The 23,729-nt window shown below is 33.4% G+C and overlaps 1 pseudogene; it reads left to right on the forward strand.

Moving 5' to 3' along the window:
• Positions 1 to 11,411: 11,411 nt before the first annotated feature.
• On the forward strand, positions 11,412 to 23,458 carry LOC143241729 (small conductance calcium-activated potassium channel protein pseudogene; annotated as a pseudogene).
• Positions 23,459 to 23,729: the final 271 nt, after the last annotated feature.

A 23,729-nucleotide genomic window follows, 5' to 3' on the forward strand; every position in this document is an offset into this window, starting at 1 on the left:
TTAAGTAACTAGACAGACAATAATGATGTAGTGTTAAGTAACACTGATAGTGTTAAGTAAAGAACATGATGTAGTGTTAAGTAACCAGATAAAGAAGTAACTGATGTAGTGTTAAGTAACTAGACAGACAATAATGATGTAGTGTTAAGTAACCAGATAAAGAACACTGATGTAGTGTTAAGTAACTAGACAGACAATAATGATGTAGTGTTAAGTAACCAGATAAAGAACACTGATGTAGTGTTAAGTAACTAGACAGACAATAATGATGTAGTGTTAAGTAACCAGATAAAGAACACTGATGTAGTGTTAAGTAACTAGACAGACAATAATGATGTAGTGTTAAGTAACCAGATAAAGAACACAATAATGATGTAGTGTTAAGTAACCAGATAAAGAACAATGATGTAGTGTTAAGTAACCAGATAAAGAACAGATGATGTAGTGTTAAGTAACTAGACAGACAATAATGATGTAGTGTTAAGTAACCAGATAAAGAACACTGATGTAGTGTTAAGTAACTAGACAGACAATAATGATGTAGTGTTAAGTAACCAGATAAAGAACACTGATGTAGTGTTAAGTAACTAGACAGACAATAATGATGTAGTGTTAAGTAACCAGATAAAGAACACTGATGTAGTGTTAAGATAACACTGATGTAGTGTTAAGTAACTAGACAACAATAATGATGCAGTGTTAAGTAACCAGATAAAGAACACTTATGTAGTTGTATGTAACTAGACAGACAATAATGATGTAGTGTTAAGTAACCAGATAAAGAACACTGATGTAGTGTTAAGTAACTAGATAAAGAACACTGATGTAGTGTTAAGTAACTAGACAGACAATAATGATGTAGTGTTAAGTAACCAGATAAAGAACACTGATGTAGTGTTAAGTAACCAGACAGACAATAATGATGTAGTGTTAAGTAACCAGATAAAGAACACTGATGTAGTGTTAAGTAACTAGACAGACAATAATGATGTAGTGTTAAGTAACCAGATAAAGAACACTGATGTAGTGTTAAGTAACTAGACAGACAATAATGATGTAGTGTTAAGTAACCAGATAAAGAACACTGATGTAGTGTTAAGTAACTAGATAGACAATAATGATGTAGTGTTAAGTAACCAGATAAAGAACACTGATGTAGTGTTAAGTAACTAGACAGACAATAATGATGTAGTGTTAAGTAACCAGATAAAGAACACTGATGTAGTGTTAAGTAACTAGACAGACAATAATGATGTAGTGTTAAGTAACCAGATAAAGAACACTGATGTAGTGTTAAGTAACTAGACAGACAATAATGATGTAGTGTTAAGTAACCAGATAAAGAACACTGATGTAGTGTTAAGTAACTAGACAGACAATAATGATGTAGTGTTAAGTAACCAGATAAAGAACACTGATGTAGTGTTAAGTAACTAGACAGACAATAATGTGTTAATGTAGTGTTAACCAGATAAAGAACAAGTGTTAACCAGATAAAGAACACTGATGTAGTGTTAAGTAACTAGACAGTAACTAGACAATAATGATGTAGTGTTAAGTAACCAGATAAAGAACACTGATGTAGTGTTAAGTAACTAGACAGACAATAATGATGTAGTGTTAAGTAACCAGATAAAGAACACTGATGTAGTGTTAAGTAACTAGACAGACAATAATGATGTAGTGTTAAGTAACCAGATAAAGAACACTGATGTAGTGTTAAGTAACTAGACAGACAATAATGATGTAGTGTTAAGTAACCAGATAAAGAACACTGATGTAGTGTTAAGTAACTAGACAGACAATAATGATGTAGTGTTAAGTAACCAGATAAAGAACACTGATGTAGTGTTAAGTAACTAGACAGACAATAATGATGTAGTGTTAAGTAACCAGATAAAGAACACTGATGTAGTAACTAGTTAAGTAATGTAGTGTTAAGTAACAGACAATAATGATGTAGTGTTAAGTAACCAGATAAAGAACACTGATGTAGTGTTAAGTGAGACAACAAGATAAAGAACAATGATGTAGTGTTAAGTAACCAGATAAACAACAATGATGTAGTGTTAAGTAACCAGATAAAGAACAATGATGTAGTGTTAAGTAACCAGATAAAGAACACTGATGTAGTGTTAAGTAACCAGATAAACAACAATGATGTAGTGTTAAGTAACCAGATAAAGAACACTGATGTAGTGTTAAGTAACCAGACAGACAATAATGATGTAGTGTTAAGTAACCAGATAAAGAACACTGATGTAGTGTTAAAGTAAAGAACACTGATGTAGTGTTAAGTAACAGATAACAATAATGATGTAGTGTTAAGTAACCAGATAAAGAACACTGATGTAGTGTTAAGTAACTAGACAGTAGTGTTAAGTAACAATAATGATGTAGTGTTAAGTAACCAGATAAAGAACACTGATGTAGTGTTAAGTAACTAGACAGACAATAATGATGTAGTGTTAAGTAACCAGATAAAGAACACTGATGTAGTGTTAAGTAACTAGACAACAATAATGATGTAGTGTTAAGTAACTAGACAGACAAAAATGATGTAGTGTTAAGTAACCAGACAAAGAACACTGATGTAGTGTTAAGTAACCAGATAAAGAACATAATGATGTAGTGTTAAGTAACCAGACAGACAACAATGATGTAGTGTTAAGTAACCAGATAAACAACACTGATGTAGTGTTAAGTAACTGAGAGTGTTAAGTAACTAGACAACAATAATGATGCAGTGTTAAGTAACCAGATAAAGAACACTGATGTAGTGTTAAGTAACTAGACAGACAATAATGATGTAGTGTTAAGTAACCAGATAAAGAACACTGATGTAGTGTTAAGTAACTAGACAGACAATAATGATGTAGTGTTAAGTAACCAGATAAAGAACACTGATGTAGTGTTAATGATGTAGTGTTAAGTAACCAGATAAAGAACACTGATGTAGTGTTAAGTAACTAGACAGACAATAATGATGTAGTGTTAAGTAACCAGATAAAGAACACTGATGTAGTGTTAAGTAACTAGACAGACAATAATGATGTAGTGTTAAGTAACCAGATAAAGAACACTGATGTAGTGTTAAGTAACTAGACAAAGAACAATGATGTAGTGTAGTGTTAAGTAACCAGATAAGTAAAGAACACTGATGTAGTGTTAAGTAACCAGTAAAGAAACTGATGTAGTGTTAAGTAACTAGACAGACAATAATGATGTAGTGTTAAGTAACCAGATAAAGAACACTGATGTAGTGTTAAGTAACCAGACAAACAATAATGATGTAGTGTTAAGTAACCAGATAAAGAACACTGATGTAGTGTTAAGTAACTAGACAGACAATAATGATGTAGTGTTAAGTAACCAGATAAAGAACACTGATGTAGTGTTAAGTAACTAGACAGACAATAATGATGTAGTGTTAAGTAACCAGATAAAGAACACTGATGTAGTGTTAAGTAACTAGACAGACAATAATGATGTAGTGTTAAGTAACCAGATAAAGAACACTGATGTAGTGTTAAGTAACTAGACAGAACAATAATGATGTAGTGTTAAGTAACCAGATAAAGAAAGAACACTGATGTAGTGTTAAGTAACCAGATAAAGAACACTGATGTAGTGTTAAGTAATGATGTAGTGTTAAGTAACCAGATAAAGAACACTGATGTAGTGTTAAGTAACTAGACAGACAATAATGATGTAGTGTTAAGTAACCAGATAAAGAACACTGATGTAGTGTTAAGTAACTAGACAGACAATAATGATGTAGTGTTAAGTAACCAGATAAAGAACACTGATGTAGTGTTAAGTAACTAGACAGACAATAATGATGTAGTGTTAAGTAACCAGATAAAGAACACTGATGTAGTGTTAAGTAACTAGACAGACAATAATGATGTAGTGTTAAGTAACCAGATAAAGAACACTGATGTAGTGTTAAGTAACTAGACAGACAATAATGATGTAGTGTTAAGTAACCAGATAAAGAACACTGATGTAGTGTTAAGTAACTAGACAGACAATAATGATGTAGTGTTAAGTAACCAGATAAAGAACACTGATGTAGTGTTAAGTAACTAGACAGACAATAATGATGTAGTGTTAAGTAACCAGATAAAGAACACTGATGTAGTGTTAAGTAACCAGAGACAATAATGATGTAATGATGTAGTGTTAAGTAACTAGACAAACAATAATGATGTAGTGTTAAGTAACCAGATAAAGAACACTGATGTAGTGTTAAGTAACTAGACAGACAATAATGATGTAGTGTTAAGTAACCAGATAAAGAACACTGATGTAGTGTTAGGTAACTAGACAGACAATAATGATGTAGTGTTAAGTAACCAGATAAAGAACACTGATGTAGTGTTAAGTAACTAGACAACAATAATGATGTAGTGTTAAGTAACCAGATAGACAACAATGATGTAGTGTTAAGTAACCAGATAAAGAACACTGATGTAGTGTTAAGTAACTAGACAGACAATAATGATGTAGTGTTAAGTAACCAGATAAAGAACACTGATGATGTAGTGTTAAAGTAACTGAGAGTGTTAAGTAACTAACAATAATGATGTAGTGTTAAGTAACCAGATAAAGAACACTGATGTAGTGTTAAGTAACTAGACAGACAATAATGATGTAGTGTTAAGTAACCAGATAAAGAACACTGATGTAGTGTTAAGTAACTAGACAGACAATAATGATGTAGTGTTAAGTAACCAGATAAAGAACACTGATGTAGTGTTAAGTAACTAGACAGACAATAATGATGTAGTGTTAAGTAACCAGATAAAGAACACTGATGTAGTGTTAAGTAACTAGACAGACAATAATGATGTAGTGTTAAGTAACCAGATAAAGAACACTGATGTAGTGTTAAGTAACTAGACAGACAATAATGATGTAGTGTTAAGTAACCAGATAAAGAACACTGATGTAGTGTTAGGTAACTAGACAGACAATAATGATGTAGTGTTAAGTAACCAGATAAAGAACACTGATGTAGTGTTAAGTAACTAGACAACAATAATGATGCAGTGTTAAGTAACCAGATAAAGAACACTTATGTAGTTGTATGTAACTAGACAGACAATAATGATGTAGTGTTAAGTAACCAGATAAAGAACACTGATGTAGTGTTAAGTAACTAGACAGACAATAATGATGTAGTGTTAAGTAACCAGATAAAGAACACTGATGTAGTGTTAAGTAACCAGATAAAGAACAATGATGTAGTGTTAAGTAACCAGATAAAGACAATAATGATGTAGTGTTAAGTAACCAGATAAAGAACACTGATGTAGTGTTAAGTAACTAGACAGACAATAATGATGTAGTGTTAAGTAACCAGATAAAGAACACTGATGTAGTGTTAAGTAAGTAACTGATGTAGTGTTAGACAGACAATAATGATGTAGTGTTAAGTAACCAGATAAAGAACACTGATGTAGTGTTAAGTAACTAGACAGACAATAATGATGTAGTGTTAAGTAACCAGATAAAGAACACTGATGTAGTGTTAAGTAACTAGACAATAATGATGTAGTGTTAAGTAATGATGTAGTGTTAAGTAACCAGACAAAGAACACTGATGTAGTGTTAAGTAACCAGATAAAGAACACTGATGTAGTGTTAAGTAACAGACAGACAAAATGATGCAGTGTTAAGTAACCAGATAAAGAACACTGATGTAGTGTTAAGTAACTAGACAGACAATAATGATGTAGTGTTAAGTAACCAGATAAAGAACACTGATGTAGTGTTAAGTAACTAGACAGACAATAATGATGTAGTGTTAAGTAACCAGATAAAGAACACTGATGTAGTGTTAAGTAACTAGACAGACAATAATGATGTAGTGTTAAGTAACCAGATAAAGAACACTGATGTAGTGTTAAGTAACTAGATAAAAACACTGACAATAGACAGACAAAATGATGTAGTGTTAAGTAACCAGATAAAGAACACTGATGTAGTGTTAAGTAACTAGACAGACAATAATGATGTAGTGTTAAGTAACCAGATAAAGAACACTGATGTAGTGTTAAGTAACTAGATGACAATAATGATGTAGTGTTAAGTAACCAGATAAAGAACACTGATGTAGTGTTAAGTAACTAGACAGACAATAATGATGTAGTGTTAAGTAACCAGATAAAGAACACTGATGTAGTGTTAAGTAACTAGACAGACAATAATGATGTAGTGTTAAGTAACCAGATAAAGAACACTGATGTAGTGTTAAGTAACCAGACAGACAGTAACAATAATGATGTAGTGTTAAGTAACCAGATAAAAAACACTGATGTAGTGTTAAGTAACCGGATAAAGAACACTGATGTAGTGTTAAGTAACTAGACAGACAATAATGATGTAGTGTTAAGTAACCAGATAAAGAACACTGATGTAGTGTTAAGTAACTAGACAGACAATAATGATGTAGTGTTAAGTAACCAGATAAAGAACACTGATGTAGTGTTAAGTAACAATAATGATGTAGTGTTAAGTAACCAGATAAAGAACACTGATGTAGTGTTAAGTAACTAGACAGACAATAATGATGTAGTGTTAAGTAACCAGATAAAGAACACTGATGTAGTGTTAAGTAACTAGACAAACAATAATGATGCAGTGTTAAGTAACCAGATAAAGAACACTGATGTAGTGTTAAGTAACTAGACAGACAATAATGATGTAGTGTTAAGTAACCAGATAAAGAACACTGATGTAGTGTTAAGTAACTAGACAGACAATAATGATGTAGTGTTAAGTAACCAGATAAAGAACACTGATGTAGTGTTAAGTAACTAGACAGACAATAATGATGTAGTGTTAAGTAACCAGATAAAGAACACTGATGTAGTGTTAAGTAACTAGACAGACAATAATGATGTAGTGTTAAGTAACCAGATAAAGAACACTGATGTAGTGTTAAGTAACTAGACAGACAATAATGATGTAGTGTTAAGTAACCAGATAAAGAACACTGATGTAGTGTTAAGTAACTACTGATGAGTGTTAGTGTTACAGACAATAATGATGTAGTGTTAAGTAACCAGATAAAGAACACTGATGTAGTGTTAAGTAACTAGACAGACAATAATGATGTAGTGTTAAGTAACCAGATAAAGAACACTGATGTAGTGTTAAGTAACTAGACAGACAATAATGATGTAGTGTTAAGTAACCAGATAAAGAACACTGATGTAGTGTTAAGTAACTAGACAGACAATAATGATGTAGTGTTAAGTAACCAGATAAAGAACACTGATGTAGTGTTAAGTAACTAGACAGACAATAATGATGTAGTGTTAAGTAACCAGATAAAGAACACTGATGTAGTGTTAAGTAACTAGACAAACAATAATGATGCAGTGTTAAGTAACCAGATAAAGAACACTGATGTAGTGTTAAGTAACTAGACAAACAATAATGATGTAGTGTTAAGTAACCAGATAAAGAACACTGATGTAGTGTTAGGTAACTAGACAGACAATAATGAGTGTTAAGTAACCAGATAAAGTGATTAGTGTTAAGTAACCAGACAGACAACAACAATGATGTAGATGTTAGTAACCAGATAAAGAACACTGATGTAGTGTTAAGTAACCAGACAACAATAATGATGTAGTGTTAAGTAACCAGATAAAGAACACTGATGTAGTGTTAAGTAACTAGACAGACAATAATGATGTAGTGTTAAGTAACCAGATAAAGAACACTGATGTAGTGTTAAGTAACTAGACAAACAATAATGATGCAGTGTTAAGTAACCAGATAAAGAACACTGATGTAGTGTTAAGTAACTAGACAGACAATAATGATGTAGTGTTAAGTAACCAGATAAAGAACACTGATGTAGTGTTAAGTAACTAGACAGACAATAATGATGTAGTGTTAAGTAACCAGATAAAGAACACTGATGTAGTGTTAAGTAACTAGACAGACAATAATGATGTAGTGTTAAGTAACTAGACAGACAATAATGATGTAGTGTTAAGTAACCAGATAAAGAACACTGATGTAGTGTTAAGTAACTAGACAGACAATAATGATGTAGTGTTAAGTAACCAGATAAAGAACACTGATGTAGTGTTAAGTAACTAGACAGACAATAATGATGTAGTGTTAAGTAACCAGATAAAGAACACTGATGTAGTGTTAAGTAACTAGACAGACAATAATGATGTAGTGTTAAGTAACCAGATAAAGAACACTGATGTAGTGTTAAGTAACTAGACAGACAATAATGATGTAGTGTTAAGTAACCAGATAAAGAACACTGATGTAGTGTTAAGTAACTAGACAGACAATAATGATGTAGTGTTAAGTAACCAGATAAAGAACACTGATGTAGTGTTAAGTAACTAGACAGACAATAATGATGTAGTGTTAAGTAACCAGATAAAGAACACTGATGTAGTGTTAAGTAACTAGACAGACAATAATGATGTAGTGTTAAGTAACCAGATAAAGAACACTGATGTAGTGTTAAGTAACTAGACAGACAATAATGATGTAGTGTTAAGTAACCAGATAAAGAACACTGATGTAGTGTTAAGTAACTAGACAGACAATAATGATGTAGTGTTAAGTAACCAGATAAAGAACACTGATGTAGTGTTAAGTAACAGACAATAATAGACAGACAATAATGATGTAGTGTTAAGTAACCAGATAAAGAACACTGATGTAGTGTTAAGTAACTAGACAGACAATAATGATGTAGTGTTAAGTAACCAGATAAAGAACACTGATGTAGTGTTAAGTAACTAGACAGACAATAATGATGTAGTGTTAAGTAACCAGATAAAGAACACTGATGTAGTGTTAAGTAACTAGACAGACAATAATGATGTAGTGTTAAGTAACCAGATAAAGAACACTGATGTAGTGTTAAGTAACTAGACAGACAATAATGATGTAGTGTTAAGTAACCAGATAAAGAACACTGATGTAGTGTTAAGTAACTAGACAGACAATAATGATGTAGTGTTAAGTAACCAGATAAAGAACACTGATGTAGTGTTAAGTAACTAGACAAACAATAATGATGCAGTGTTAAGTAACCAGATAAAGAACACTGATGTAGTGTTAAGTAACTAGACAGACAATAATGATGTAGTGTTAAGTAACCAGATAAAGAACACTGATGTAGTGTTAAATAACTAGAAAGACAATAATGATGTAGTGTTAAGTAACCAGATAAAGAACACTGATGTAGTGTTAAGTAACAAGACAAACAATAATGATGTAGTGTTAAGTAACCAGATAAAGAACACTGATGTAGTGTTAAGTAACCAGATAAAGAACACTGATGTAGTGTTAAGTAACTAGACAGACAATAATGATGTAGTGTTAAGTAACCAGATAAAGAACACTGATGTAGTGTTAAGTAACTAGACAGACAATAATGATGTAGTGTTAAGTAACCAGATAAAGAACACTGATGTAGTGTTAAGTAACAGACAATAATGATGTAGACAGATAAAGAACACTGATGTAGTGTTAGGTAACTAGACAGACAATAATGATGTAGTGTTAAGTAACCAGATAAAGAACACTTATGTAGTTGTATGTAACTAGACAGACAATAATGATGTAGTGTTAAGTAACCAGATAAAAAACACTGATGTAGTGTTAAGTAACCGGATAAAGAACACTGAGGTAGTATTAAGTAACTAGATAAAGAACACTGATGTAGTGTTAAGGTAACTAGACAGACAATAATGATACAGTGTCGTGTAACCAGATAAAGAACACTGATGTAGTGTTAGGTAACTAGACAGACAATAATGATGTAGTGTTAAGTAACCATTTAAAGAACACTGATGTAGTGTTAGGTAACTAGACAGACAATAATGATGTAGTGTTATGTAACCAGATAAAGAACACTGATGTAGTGTTAGGTAACCTAAACAAAGAACACTGATGTAGTGTTAGGTAACTAGACAGACAATAATGATACAGTGTTAAGTAACCAGATAAAGAACACTGATGTAGTGTTAGGTCACTAGACAGACAATAATGATGTAGTGTTAAGTAACCAGATAAAGAACACTGATGTAGTGTTAGGTAACTAGACAGACAATAATGATGTAGTGTTAAGTAACCAGATAAAGAACACTGATGTAGTGTTAAGTAACTAGACAGACAAAAATGATGTAGTGTTAAGTAACCAGATAAAGAACACTGATGTAGTGTTATGTAACGAGATAAAGAACACTGATGTAGTGTTAAGTAACTAGAGAGACAATAATGATGTAGTGTATGTAACCAGATGAAGAACACTGATGTAGTGTATGTAATCAGATAAAGAACACTGATGTAGTGTTATGTAACCAGATAATGAACATTGATGTAGTGTTAAGTAACTAGACAGACAAAAATGATGTAGTGTTAAGTAACCAGATAAAGAACACTGATTTAGTGTTAAGTAACTAGACAAAGAACACTGATGTAGTGTTAGGTAACAAGACAGACAATAATGATGTAGTGTTATGTAACCAGATAAAGAACACTGATGTAGTGTTAGGTAACTAGACAGGCAATAATGATGTAGTGTTAAGTTACCAGATAAAGAACACTGATGTTGTGTTAGGTAAGTACATTAAAAATAATGGTGTAGTGTTAAGTACGTAGATAAAACATAATGTTGAAGTGAAACTGAAATTTGTGGTTTATTTTTGTAGAGGACACGAACCCCTGATCTTTAGAAGAATCATCACTGATACCGACGTCACAAGTTCTTCTGTGTTTTATAATAGTTTTGTGTCACTTTCTTCACGATTTTCTGATTAACTTTCTTGGACCATGTCCTTCATAGACGTGAAAGATTATCTTCTACTTATTGTACCACTTGGACCTACTTGTCTGGACTAACCATGTGTAGGTAGTGGATCCACTTTTTCTAGACTAAAGACGTGTAGATAGTGGATTCAACTATCTGGACTAACCACGTGTCGGTAACGGATCCACTTGTTTAGAATAACATTGTGTAGGTTGTATACTCGGTCGTGAGGCTTGCCAAAACTGACAATGTCCGTTGTCATGGTTACTCCAGCCGCCCGGGAAGCTAGAGTGAATTATGCTAATATGCACACCGGTGGTCAGCTTCTCAGCACGGGTGTCCGAAAAATGGATAACAATTGTTTACAGGACACAATACAAAACTCGCTGGTTTTGGATCGCGTGTATTCTGAGCTTGAGCGACACCTATTGGCCGCAGAGTGCGATAAGAGCGTCTCATACACAACTTATCACCCCTACTCAGAGAATAAACCGGAGATCCAGGAAGTTCAAACCAGAAAAGTTTCTCTTACGCCCTCTGTGGCTGGTTGTAACTATATATACAGCCTGGAGACACGTGATGCTAAACCGAACTCATTACTAACATGCACCATTTCACGAGACAGAGAACTTTCCACGAGCGTGGAACCCCAGCAGAAACGACTGTCGTTCTTTCTTCTAGTGAAACACCGTGTCTCCAGCCACTCTGTCAGGGGTGCACGAACCAAAGGAGCAGTGGCATCGCTGAGGTCGCCACTGGCTCTATGCGGGTCAATGGAGCTATCCGACCTTCCAAAGAGTTACGTAAATCTGTGTCTTCAGAGTGCAGCTCGTCTTCAATGAAAACACAGCCGCATAACCAGACGGAGGGCGAGAACGTCCTCGTGGGAGTAAATATTGAGAACTCACGGTATACCCAGGAGAAGAAGCCCACGTCGGGCTTTCACAAGCCCAGTGTGGGCTATCGGCTGGGAAGAAGGAAAGCTCTCTTCGAGAGAAGAAAACGGATAAGTGACTATTCTTTAGGGATGGCCATGTTTGGAGTTGGAATGATGGTTGTAGAAACGGAATTATCTGGTGCTGGAGTATATACCAAGGTGAGGTGCACCATTTCATTATCCACCAGGTATATATTAGTTAAAATGGTTGTACTATTTCATCATCAACCTGGGTTACACGAGTTAAAATGGTTGTATTATTTCATCATCAACCTGGGTTACATTAGTTAAAATGGTTGTATTATTTCATCATCCACCTGGGTGACATCAGTTAAAATAGTTGTACTATTTCATCATCAACCTGGGCTACGTCAGTTAATAAGGTTGTATTATTTCATCATCAACCTGGGTTACATGAGTTAAAATGGTTGTATTATTTCATCATCAACCTGGGCTACATCAGTTAAAATGGTTGTATTATTTCATCATCAACTTGGGTTACATGAGTTAAAATGTTTGTATTATTTCATCATCAACCTGGGCTACATTAGCTAAAATGGATGTATTCAAGCAAAGCACCAATTTTGTTCAATAAGTTCAATATTCAGATCTTCCTCTCATATTTATTGAATCTACATTTGATTTACCATTTATAGGAATATTACAAGAATAAAAAAACCAGTGGTTTAGTGTAAAGTGTTTACTGTAAAATAGAAACCAGTGGTTTAGTGCAGAATGTTTAGTGTAAAATAAAAATCAGTGTTTAGTGTAAAATGTTTAATGTAAAATAGAAACCAGTGGTTTAGTGTAAAGTGTTTAGTGTAAAATAAAAACCAATGGTTTAGTGAAAAGTGTATAGTGTAAAATGGAAACCAGTGGTGTAGTGCAAAGTGTTTAGTGTAAAATAAAACCAGTGGTGTAGTGCAAAGTGTTTAGCGTAAAATAGAAACTAGTGGTGTAGTGCAAAGTGTTTAGCGTAAAATAGAAACCAGTGGTTTTGTGCAAAGTGTTTAGTGTAAAATAAAAACCAGTAGTGTAAAGTGTTTAGCGTAAAATAGAAACCAGCGGTTTAGTGCAAAGTGTTTAGTGTAAAATAGAAACCAGTGGATTAGTGTAAAGTGTTTAGGTTAAAATAGAAACCAGTGGTTTAGTGTAAAGTGTTTAGTAAAATAGAAACCAGTGGTTTAGTGTAAAGTGTTTAGCGTAAAATAGAAACCAGCGGTTTAGTGTAAAGTGTTTAGTGTAAAATAGAAACCAGTGGTTTAGTGTAAAGAGTTAAGTGTAAAATAGAAACCAGTGATTTAGTGAAACGTGTTTAGCGTAAAATAGAAACCAGTGGATTAGTGTAAAGTGCTCAGTGTAAAATAGAAACCAATGGTTTTGTGTAAAATAAAAACCAGCGGTTTAGTGTAAAGTGTTTAGTGTAAAATAGAAACCAGTGGTTTAGTGTAAAGTGCTTAGTGTAAAAAGGAAACCAGTTATGTAGTGCAAAGTGTTTAGTGTAAAATAGAAACCAGTGGTTTAGTGTAAAGTGTTTAGTGTATAATAGAAACCAGTGGTTTAGTGTAAAGTGTTTAGCATAAAATAGAAACCAGTGGTTTAGTGTAAAGTGTTTAGTGTAAAATAGAAACAAATGTTTAGTGTAAAGTGTTTAGTGTAAAATAGAAACCAGTGGTTTAGTGCAAAGTGTTTAGCGTAAAATAGAAACCAGTGATTTAGTGAAACGTGTTTAGCGTAAAATAGAAACCAGTGGTTTAGTGTAAAGTGCTTAGTGTAAAAAGTAAACCAGTAGTGTAGTACAAAGTGTTTAGTGTAAAATAGAAACCAATTGTTTGTGTAAAGTGTTTAGCGTAAAATAGAAACCAGCGGTTTAGTGCAAAGTGTTTAGTGTAAAATAGAAACCAGTGGATTAGTGTAAAGTGTTTAGGTTAAAATAGAAACCAGTGGTTTAGTGTAAAGTGTTTAGTAAAATAGAAACCAGTGGTTTAGTGTAAAGTGTTTAGCGTAAAATAGAAACCAGCGGTTTAGTGTAAAGTGTTTAGTGTAAAATAGAAACCAGTGGTTTAGTGTAAAGAGTTAAGTGTAAAATAGAAACCAGTGATTTAGTGAAACGTGTTTAGCGTAAAATAGAAACCAGTGGATTAGTGTAAAGTGCTCAGTGTAAAATAGAAACCAATGGTTTTGTGTAAAATAAAAACCAGCGGTTTAGTGTAAAGTGTTTAGTGTAAAATAGAAACCAGTGGTTTAGTGTAAAGTGCTTAGTGTAAAAAGGAAACCAGTTATGTAGTGCAAAGTGTTTAGTGTAAAATAGAAACCAGTGGTTTAGTGTAAAGTGTTTAGTGTATAATAGAAACCAGTGGTTTAGTGTAAAGTGTTTAGCATAAAATAGAAACCAGTGGTTTAGTGTAAAGTGTTTAGTGTAAAATAGAAACAAATGTTTAGTGTAAAGTGCTTAGTGTAAAAAGTAAACCAGTGGTTTAGTTCAAAGTGTTTAGTGTAAAATAGAAACCAGTGGTTTAGTGTAAAGTGTTTAGCGTAAAATAGAAACCAGTGGTTTAGTGTAAAGTGCTTAGTGTAAAAAGTAAACCAGTTATGTAGTGCAAAGTGTTTAGTGTAAAATATAAACCAGTGGTTTAGTGTATAATAGAAACCAGTGGTTTTAGTGTAAAGTGTTTAGTGTAAAACAGAAACCAGTGGTTTAGTGTAAAGTGTTTACTGTAAAATAGAAACCAGTGGTTTAGTGCAGAAAGTTTAGTGTAAAATAAAAATCAGTGTTTAGTGTAAAGTGTTTAATGTAAAATATAAACCAGTGGTTTAGTGCAAAGTGTTTAGTGTAAACCAGAAACCAGTAAATTAGTGCAAAGTGTTTAGTGTAAAACAGAAACCAGTTGTTTAGTGTAAAGTGTTTAGTGTAAAATAAAACCAATGGTTTAGTGAAAAGTGTATAGTGTAAAATGGAAACCAGTGGTGTAGTGCAAAGTGTTTAGTGTAAAATAAAAACCAGTGGTGTAGTGCAAAGTGTTTAGTGTAAAATAGAAACCAGTGGTTTAGTGTAAAATGGAAACCAGTGGTTTAGTGTACAGTGTTTAGCGTAAAACAGAAACCAGTGGTTTTTGCGCGAATGTTTAGTGTAAAATAAAACCAGTAGTGTAAAGTGTTTAGCGTAAAATAGAAACCAGCGGTTTAGTGCAAAGTGTTTAGTGTAAAATAGAAACCAGTGGATTAGTGTAAAGTGTTTAGGTTAAAATAGAAACCAGTGGTTTAGTGTAAAGTGTTTAGTAAAATAAAAACCAGTGGTTTAGTGTAAAGTGTTTAGCGTAAAATAGAAACCAGCGGTTTAGTGTAAAGTGTTTAGCGTAAAATAGAAACCAGTGGTTTAGTGTAAAGAGTTAAGTGTAAACCAGAAACAAGTGGTTTAGTGTAAAGTGTTTAGTGTAAAATAGAAACCAGTGGATTAGTGTAAAGTGCTCAGTGTAAAATAGAAACCAATGGTTTTGTGTAAAATAAAAACCAGCGGTTTAGTGTAAAGTGTTTAGTGTAAAATAGAAACCAGTGGTTTAGTGTAAAGTGCTTAGTGTAAAAAGGAAACCAGTTATGTAGTGCAAAGTGTTTAGTGTAAAATAGAAACCAGTGGTTTAGTGTAAAGTGTTTAGTGTATAACAGAAACCAGTGGTTTAGTGTAAAGTGTTTAGCATAAAACAGAAATTAGTGGTTTAGTGTAAAGTGTTTAGTGTAAAACAGAAACCAAATGTTTAGTGTAAAGTGTAAAATAGAAACCAGTGGTTTAGTGCAAAGTGTTTAGCGTAAAACAGAAACCAGTGGTTTAGTGAAACGTGTTTAGCGTAAAATAGAAACCAGTGGTTTAGTGTAAAGTGCTTAGTGTAAAATGGAAACCAGTAGTGTAGTACAAAGTGTTTAGTGTAAAATAGAAACCAATTGTTTGTGTAAAGTGTTTAATGTAGAATAGAAACCAGTGGTTTAGTTCAAAGTGTTTAGTGTAAAATAGACACCAGTGGTTTAGGGTAAAGTGTTTAGTGTAAAATAGAAACCAGTGGTTTAGTGTAAAGTGTTTAGCGTAAAATAGAAACCAGTGGTTTAGTGTAAAGTGCTTAGTGTAAAAAGTAAACCAGTTATGTAGTGCAAAGTGTTTAGTGTAAAATATAAACCAGTGGTTTAGTGTAAAGTGTTTAGTGTATAACAGAAACCAGTGGTTTAGTGCAAAGTGTTTAGCGTAAAATAGAAACCAGTGGTTTAGTGTAAAGTGTTTAGCGTAAAACAGAAACCAGTGGTTTAGTGTAAAGTGTTTAGCGTAAAATAGAAACCAGCGGTTTAGTGTAAAGTGTTTAGTGTAAAATAGAAACCAATTGTTTAGTGTAAAGTGTTTAGCGTAAAATAGAAACCAGTGGATTAGTGTAAAGTGTTTAGGTTAAAATAGAAACCAGTGGTTTAGTGTAAAGTGTTTAGCGTAAAATAGAAACCAGTGGTTTAGTGCAAAGTGTTTAGTGTAAAACAGAAACCAGTGGTTTAGTGTAAAGTGCTTAGTGTAAAACAGAAACCAATGGTTTAGTGTAAAATAAAACCAGCGGTTTAGTGTAAAGTGTTTAGTGTAAAATAGAAACCAGTGGTTTAGTGTAAAGTGCTTAGTGCAAAAAAGGAAACCAGTTATGTAGTGCAAAGTGTTTAGTGTAAAATAGAAACCAGTGGTTTAGTGTAAAGTGTTTAGTGTATGATAGAAACCAGTGGTTTAGTGTAAAGTGTTTAGCATAAAACAGAAACCAGTGGTTTAGTGTAAAGTGTTTAGTGTAAAATAGAAACCAATTGTTTAGTGTAAAGTGTTTAGTGTAAAACAGAAACCAGTGGTTTAGCGCAAAGTGTTTAGCGTAAAACAGAAACCAGTGATTTAGTGTAAAGTGTTTAGCGTAAAACAGAAACCAGTGGTTTAGTGTAAAGTGCTTAGTGTAAAATGGAAACCAGTAGTGTAGTACAAAGTGTCTAGTGTAAAATAGAAACCAATTGTTTGGGTAAAGTGTTTAATGTAGAATAGAAACCAGTGGTTTAGTGTACAGTGTTTAGCGTAAAATAGAAACCAGTGGTTTAGTTCAAAGTGTTTAGTGTAAAATAGACAACCAGTGGTTTAGGGTAAAGTGTTTAGTGTAAAATAGAAACCAGTGGTTTAGTGTAAAGTTTTAGCGTAAAATAGAAACCAGTGGTTTAGTGTAAAATAGAAACCAGTGGTTTAGTGTAAAGTGTTTAGTGTAAAAAAAAAATCAGTGCTTTAGTGTAAAGTGTTTAGTATAAAATAGAAACCAGGTGTTTAGTGTAAAATAGAAACCAGTGGTTTAGTGGAAAGTGTTTAGTGTAAAATAGAAACCAGTGGTTTAATGGAAAGTGTTTAGTGTAAAATAGAAACCAGTGGTTTAATGGAAAGTGTTTAGTGTAAAATAGAAACCAGTAGTTTTGTGCAAAGTGTTTAGTGTAAAATAGAAACCAGTAGTTTTGTGCAAATTGTTTAGTGTAAAATAGAAACCAGTGGTTTAGTGTTCAGAATAAAATATAATCCAATGGTTTAGTGCAAAGTGTTTAGTGTAAAATAGAAACCAGATTATATATTATATATTATATATTATGCTCTTTCACACATAACAAGGAAATATTCAGTGTTACAGTTGAATAACCAGGTTTATTGCCCTTCATAAAATATTGTATATTTAGCAGTCTGAACTGTGGTTATTGGTTCTTCATAAAATATTTAATATTTCGTAGACTGAACTATGTTTATTGGTGCTTCATGAGAAAATTGGATTTAAAACAACGTGCATGGGTTTAACTTGTACCATCAGAGAAATTTATTTAAACAATGTTCTTGGGTTTATCTTGTACTATAAGAGAACTGGGTTTGTTAATATGTTTGTATTGTTGTTTGGATGCAGGAAAGGATGTTTTAATAGTGCTTTTGGCATACCAGTTTTTTAATAGGTTTGTATTGTTTGGTTGCAGGAAAGTTTGTTTTAATAGTGGTTTTGGTATATTAGCGTTTTTAATAGGTTTGTATTGTTGTTTGGATAAAAGGAAAGTTTGTTTTAATAGCGCTTTTGGCACACCAGTGTCTTTAATAGGTCTGTATTGTTGTTTGGACGGAAAGTTAGTTTTAATAGCGCTTTTGGCATACCAGTGTTTTTAACTGATTTGTACTGTTGCCTGGATGCAGGCGAAGTTTGTCTTTAATAGTGCTTTTGGCACACCAGTGTTCTTTAATAGGTTTGTACTGTTGTTTGTATGAAGGAAAGTTTGTTTTAATAGTGGTTTTGGCACACCAGTGTTTTAATAGGTTTGTATTGTTGCCTGGACGAAGGAAAGTTTGTTTTGATAGCGCTTTTTTGGCACACCAGCGTCTTTAATAGGTTTGTATTGTTGTTTGGACGCAGGAAAGTTTGTTTTAATAGTGCTTTTTTGGCACACCAGTGTTCTTTAACTGATTTGTACTGTTGCCTGGACGCAGGAAAGTTTGTTTTAATAGCGCCTTTTGGCATACCAGTGTTTTTAATCTGGTCTTGTATTGTTGTTTGGATCCAGGAAAGTTTGTTTTAATAGCGCTTTTGGTATACTGGCGTTTTTAATAGGTTTGTACTGTTTGGATGCAGGAAAGTTTGTTTTAATAGTGCTCTTTGGCATACCAGTGTTTTTAATATGTTACTGTATTGTTGTCTGGATCCAGGAAAGTTTGTTTTGATAGCGCTTTTGGCATACCAGTGTCTTTAATTGGTTTGTATTGTTGCCTGGATCCAGGAAAGTTTGTTTTAACAGCGCCTTTTGGCATACCAGTGTTTTAATAGGTCTTGTATTGTTGTTTGGATGCAGGAAAGTTTGTTTTAATAGTGTGCTTTGTACACCAGCGTTTGTAACAGATTTGTACTGTTGTTTGGATGCAGGAAAGTTTGTTTTAATAGTGTCTTTTTAGTTGGTTTGTATTGTTGTTTGGATGCAGGAAAGTTTGTTTTAATAGCGTTTTTAGTTGGTTTGTATTGTTGTTTGGATGCAGGAAAGTTTGTTTTGATAGCGCCTTTGGCATACCAGCGTCTTTAATTGATTTGTATTGTTGTTTGGAAGCAGGAAAGTTTGTTTTGATAGCGCCTTTTGGTATACCAGTGTCTTTAACTGATTTGTATTGTTGATTGGATGCAGCGAAAAGTTTGTTTTGATAGCGCTTTTGGAATACCAGCGTTTTTTAACTGATTTGTATTGTTGTTTGGATGAAGGAAAGTTTGTTTTGATAGCGCTTTTTTGGCATACCAGCGTCTTTTAATAGGTTTGTATTGTTGTTTGGACGGAAGGAAAGTTTGTTTTGATAGCGCTCTTTGGTATACCAGTGTTTTAATTGATCTTGTATTGTTGTTTGGATGCAGGAAAGTTTGTTCTTGATAGTGCTTTTGGTATACTAGTGTTTTTTAATTGATTTGTATTGTTGTTTGCCTGGACGAAAGTTTGTTTTAATAGTGCTTTTGGCATACCAGTGTTTTTAATTGATTTGTATTGTTGCCTGGACGCAGGAAAGTTTGTTTTAATAGCGCTTTTTTGGTTTACCAGTGTTTTTAATTGATTGTACTGTTGCCTGGATGCAGGAAAGTTTGTTTTGATAGTGGTTTTGGTACACCAGCGTTTTAACTGATCTTGTACTGTTGTTTGGACGGCGAAGGAAAGTTTGTTTTGACAGTGCTTTTTTGGCATACCAGTGTTTTTTAATCTGATTTGTATTGTTGTTTGGATGAAAAAGTTTGTTTTGATAGTGCTTTTTGGCATACCAGTGTTTTAATAGGTCTGTATTGTTGTTTGGATGAAGGAAAGTTTGTTTTAATAGCGCTTTTGGTACACCAGTGTCTTTAATTGATTTGTACTGTTGCCTGGACGCAGGAAAGTTTGTTTTGATAGTGGTTTTGGTATACCAGCGTCTTTAATTGATCTTGTACTGTTGTTTGGATGCAGGAAAGTTTGTTTGACAGCGCTTTTTATACTACACCAGCGCCTTTAACTGATTTGTACTGTTGTTTGGATGAAGGAAAGTTTGTTTTGATAGCGCTTTTTGGTATACCAGTGTTTTTAATAGGTTTGTATTGTTGTTTGGATGAAGGAAAGTTTGTTTTAATAGCGCTTTTTGGCATACCAGCGTCTTTAATTGATTTGTATTGTTGCCTGGACGCAGGAAAGTTTGTTTTGATAGTGGTTTTGGCATACCAGCGTTTTTAACTGATTTGTATTGTTGCCTGGACGAAGGAAAGTTTGTTTTAATAGCGCCTTTGGCACACCAGTGTCTTTAATTGATCTGTATTGTTGTTTGGACGCAGGAAAGTTTGTTTTGATAGTGGTTTTGGCATACCAGTGTTTTTAATTGATTTGTATTGTTGCCTGGATGCAGGAAAGTTTGTTTTGACAGTGCTTTTTGGCATACCAGTGTTTTAATTGATTTGTACTGTTGTTTGGATGCAGGAAAGTTTGTTTTGATAGCGCTTTTGGCACACCAGTGTTTTTAATTGATCTGTATTGTTGCCTGGACGCAGGAAAGTTTGTTTTGATAGTGGTTTTTGGCATACCAGCGTTTTTAATTGATTTGTATTGTTGCCTGGATGCAGGAAAGTTTGTTTTGACAGCGCTTTTGGTATACCAGCGTTTTTAATTGATTTGTATTGTTGCCTGGACGGGAAAGTTTGTTTTGATAGTGGTTTTGGTATACCAGCGTCTTTAACTGATTTGTATTGTTGTTTGCCTGCACGGCGGTTTGTTTTGATAGTGCTTTTTTGGTACACCAGTGTTTTTAATTGATCTGTACTGTTGCCTGGATGCGGCGGAAAGTTTGTTTTGATAGCGCTTTTGGCATACCAGCGTCTTTAATTGATCTGTATTGTTGTTTGGATGCAGGAAAGTTTGTTTTGATAGTGGTTTTGGTACACCAGCGTTCTTTAATTGATTTGTATTGTTGCCTGGATGCAGGAAAGTTTGTTTTGACAGCGCTTTTTGGTATACTAGCGTTTTTTAATTGATTGTATTGTTGTTTGGATGAAGGAAAGTTTGTTTTAATAGTGCTTTTGGCATACTAGCGTCTTTAATTGATTTGTATTGTTGTTTGGATGCAGGAAAGTTTGTTTTGATAGTGGTTTTGGCATACCAGCGTCTTTAATTGATTTGTACTGTTGTTTGGATGAAGGAAAGTTTGTTTTAATAGTGCTTTTTTGGTATACCAGCGTTTTTTAATCGATTTGTACTGTTGCCTGGATGCAGGAAAGTTTGTTTTGATAGTGCTTTTGGCATACCAGTGTTTTAATTGATTTGTATTGTTGCCTGGATGAAGGAAAGTTTGTTTTGATAGCGCTTTTGGCATACCAGTGTTCTTTAACTGATTTGTATTGTTGCCTGGACGAAAGGAAAGTTTGTTTTAATAGCGCTTTTTTGGTATACCAGTGTTCTTTAATTGATCTGTATTGTTGTTTGGACAGGAAAGTTTGTTTTGATAGTGCTTTTGGCATACCAGTGTCTTTAATTGATCTGTATTGTTGTTTGGACGAAATGAAAGTTTGTTTTAATAGTGCTTTTTGGCATACTAGTGTTTTAATTGATCTTGTATTGTTGTTTGGATGCAGGAAAGTTTGTTTTGATAGTGCTTTTGGTATACTGGTGTTTTTTAATTGATTTGTACTGTTGTTTGGATGCAGGAAAATTTGTTTTAATAGTGCTTTTGGTATACCAGTGTTTTTTAATTGATTTGTATTGTTGTTTGGATGAAGGAAAGTTTGTTTTGATAGTGCTTTTGGTATACCAGTGTTTTAATTGATTTGTATTGTTGTTTGGATGAAGGAAAGTTTGTTTTAATAGTGCTTTTGGCATACTAGTGTTTTTTAATTGATTTGTATTGTTGTTTGGATGTAGGAAAGTGTGTTTTAATAGTGCTTTTTGGTATACTAGTGTTTTAATTGATTTGTATTGTTGTTTGGATGAAGGAAAGTTTGTTTTAATAGTGCTTTTGGTATACTAGTGTTTTAATAGGTTTGTATTGTTGTTTGGATGGAGGAAAGTTTCTTTTGATACGATAGGCATGGTTTGACTACTGTTCCACCTTTTATTGTTTTTTTTCCCTCAAGGCTTCTGTTTACTCAACTGCCGTGAAGACCCTAACGTCTGTTTCTACGGTCATTCTTCTTGGCCTTATTATCGCCTATCACGCTCTTGAGGTGCAGGTCAGTATATGACGTCTCTCACGAAAATAAATTTCTATCATTGGTGAACGTTTATAAAACCACTTATAGAACAAGTTTTAAGCGTACAATATATCGCTTCATATTTTGAATATCCAAAGTATATGCTAATTTTAAACTTTACAACAAATTAACCAATCACCAGTATATAATAAATAACAGATATGAAGCACTTCTGACGAGTTTCATTCTTAATAAATAACAGACATGAAGCACTTCAGACGAGTTGCATTCTTAATAAATAACAGATATGAAGCACTTCTGACGAGTTGCATTCTTAATAAATAACAGATATGAAGCACTTCAGACGAGTTGCATTCTTAATAAATAACATATATGAAGCACTTCTGACGAGTTGCATTCTTAATAAATAACAGATATGAAGCACTTCTGACGAGTTGCATTCTTAATAAATAACATATATGAAGCACTTCTGACGAGTTGCATTCTTAACCTATGGTTCACGAGATGTGAAACGTTCTTTGTGATATTTTAAAAGTTATTTAAGTTCTTCTTGATTGGACTAAAAACAAAACAATTTTCTAGAATATTCCTCAAGTTTAGTAACCAAACTCATTTATAATCGAGTTGCCAGCAAAAACGTCCGTTATTAAAAATAATAATACATATAACGTGAAACCGTCGCGCCATCTAACATAGAAATGTCCCAGCTAAACAATAAATACAGAAAACTCACAGGACATTATACACACACACGAGTTTGTGTTCAAGTCTCTGTTTATTCAGTTTTAAAAATAACTTGCCGACTTGATCTCTTAACGTTAAGTAGGGAATATAAATAGGTGACATTAATTTGTCACTTATTCACAAGGCTTTGTTTGCAAAGCTACTCGAGGGCTATCTGTGCTAGCCGTCGCTAATTTAGCAGTGTAAGACTAAAGGAAAGGCAGTTAATCATCACCACACACCGCCAACTCTTTTTACCAACGAATAGTGGGATTGACCATCACATTATAAAGTCCCCACAGCTGCCATTTCAGCATGTTTGGTGCGACGGGTATTCGAACCCGCGACCCTCGGATTACGGTTCGAACACTTTAGCCCACCTAGCCATGCTGGGTCTATTCACAGAGCCTTGAACTAGATCGAACAATCAGTGATGGTATATGACATATAGATCCTTTCTAGTCCTGTCTTTGTGCCAAACATATAACATATGACGAGTTCAGCGACTTGTTTGTTCGTTATTGTAATATATACCTGGACAACCTGTTTGTTTTACTGTTCTTTCAACGTTTACTATAACATTATGAATAAATTAACTTGACGTAAAACGTTTCGCAGGTTTATTGTTCGTTGTATGAGTAGACAGCTTGTTTATTTTATTACCTCCGGCACCAAAGGAAAACCAAGGTTATATTTTCACCCTTATGTATGTGTGTTTTTCAGAAACATGTCTTGAGAAACGACTCAATAGATTTGGACGAAAGTTGTTGTACATTTGGACTATGATTCAACTCAGAAACGGTCAATGTTTAGGACAAGATCAAAGGTCAGAGAAATGAAGTACACGTCATAATCACGTGATGTCCGTGATGACGAGAAAACCCACTTTAAATATAGAGAAAATTATATATTTGAAAATGAGACCCTATGAGCACGAAGATATCTGAGCTTTTATTTTCTCAACTAACTACAGATCAGTTCACTCTTAAAGAAACAGAAATTAATAAATAAATATAATAATTAATAAACATTAATAAATATAATAAACATTTACAAA

This window comes from Tachypleus tridentatus, unplaced genomic scaffold (assembly GCF_004210375.1).
Source record: "Tachypleus tridentatus isolate NWPU-2018 unplaced genomic scaffold, ASM421037v1 Hic_cluster_1, whole genome shotgun sequence".
In the NCBI taxonomy this organism is placed as follows: Eukaryota; Metazoa; Arthropoda; class Merostomata; order Xiphosura; family Limulidae; genus Tachypleus; species Tachypleus tridentatus.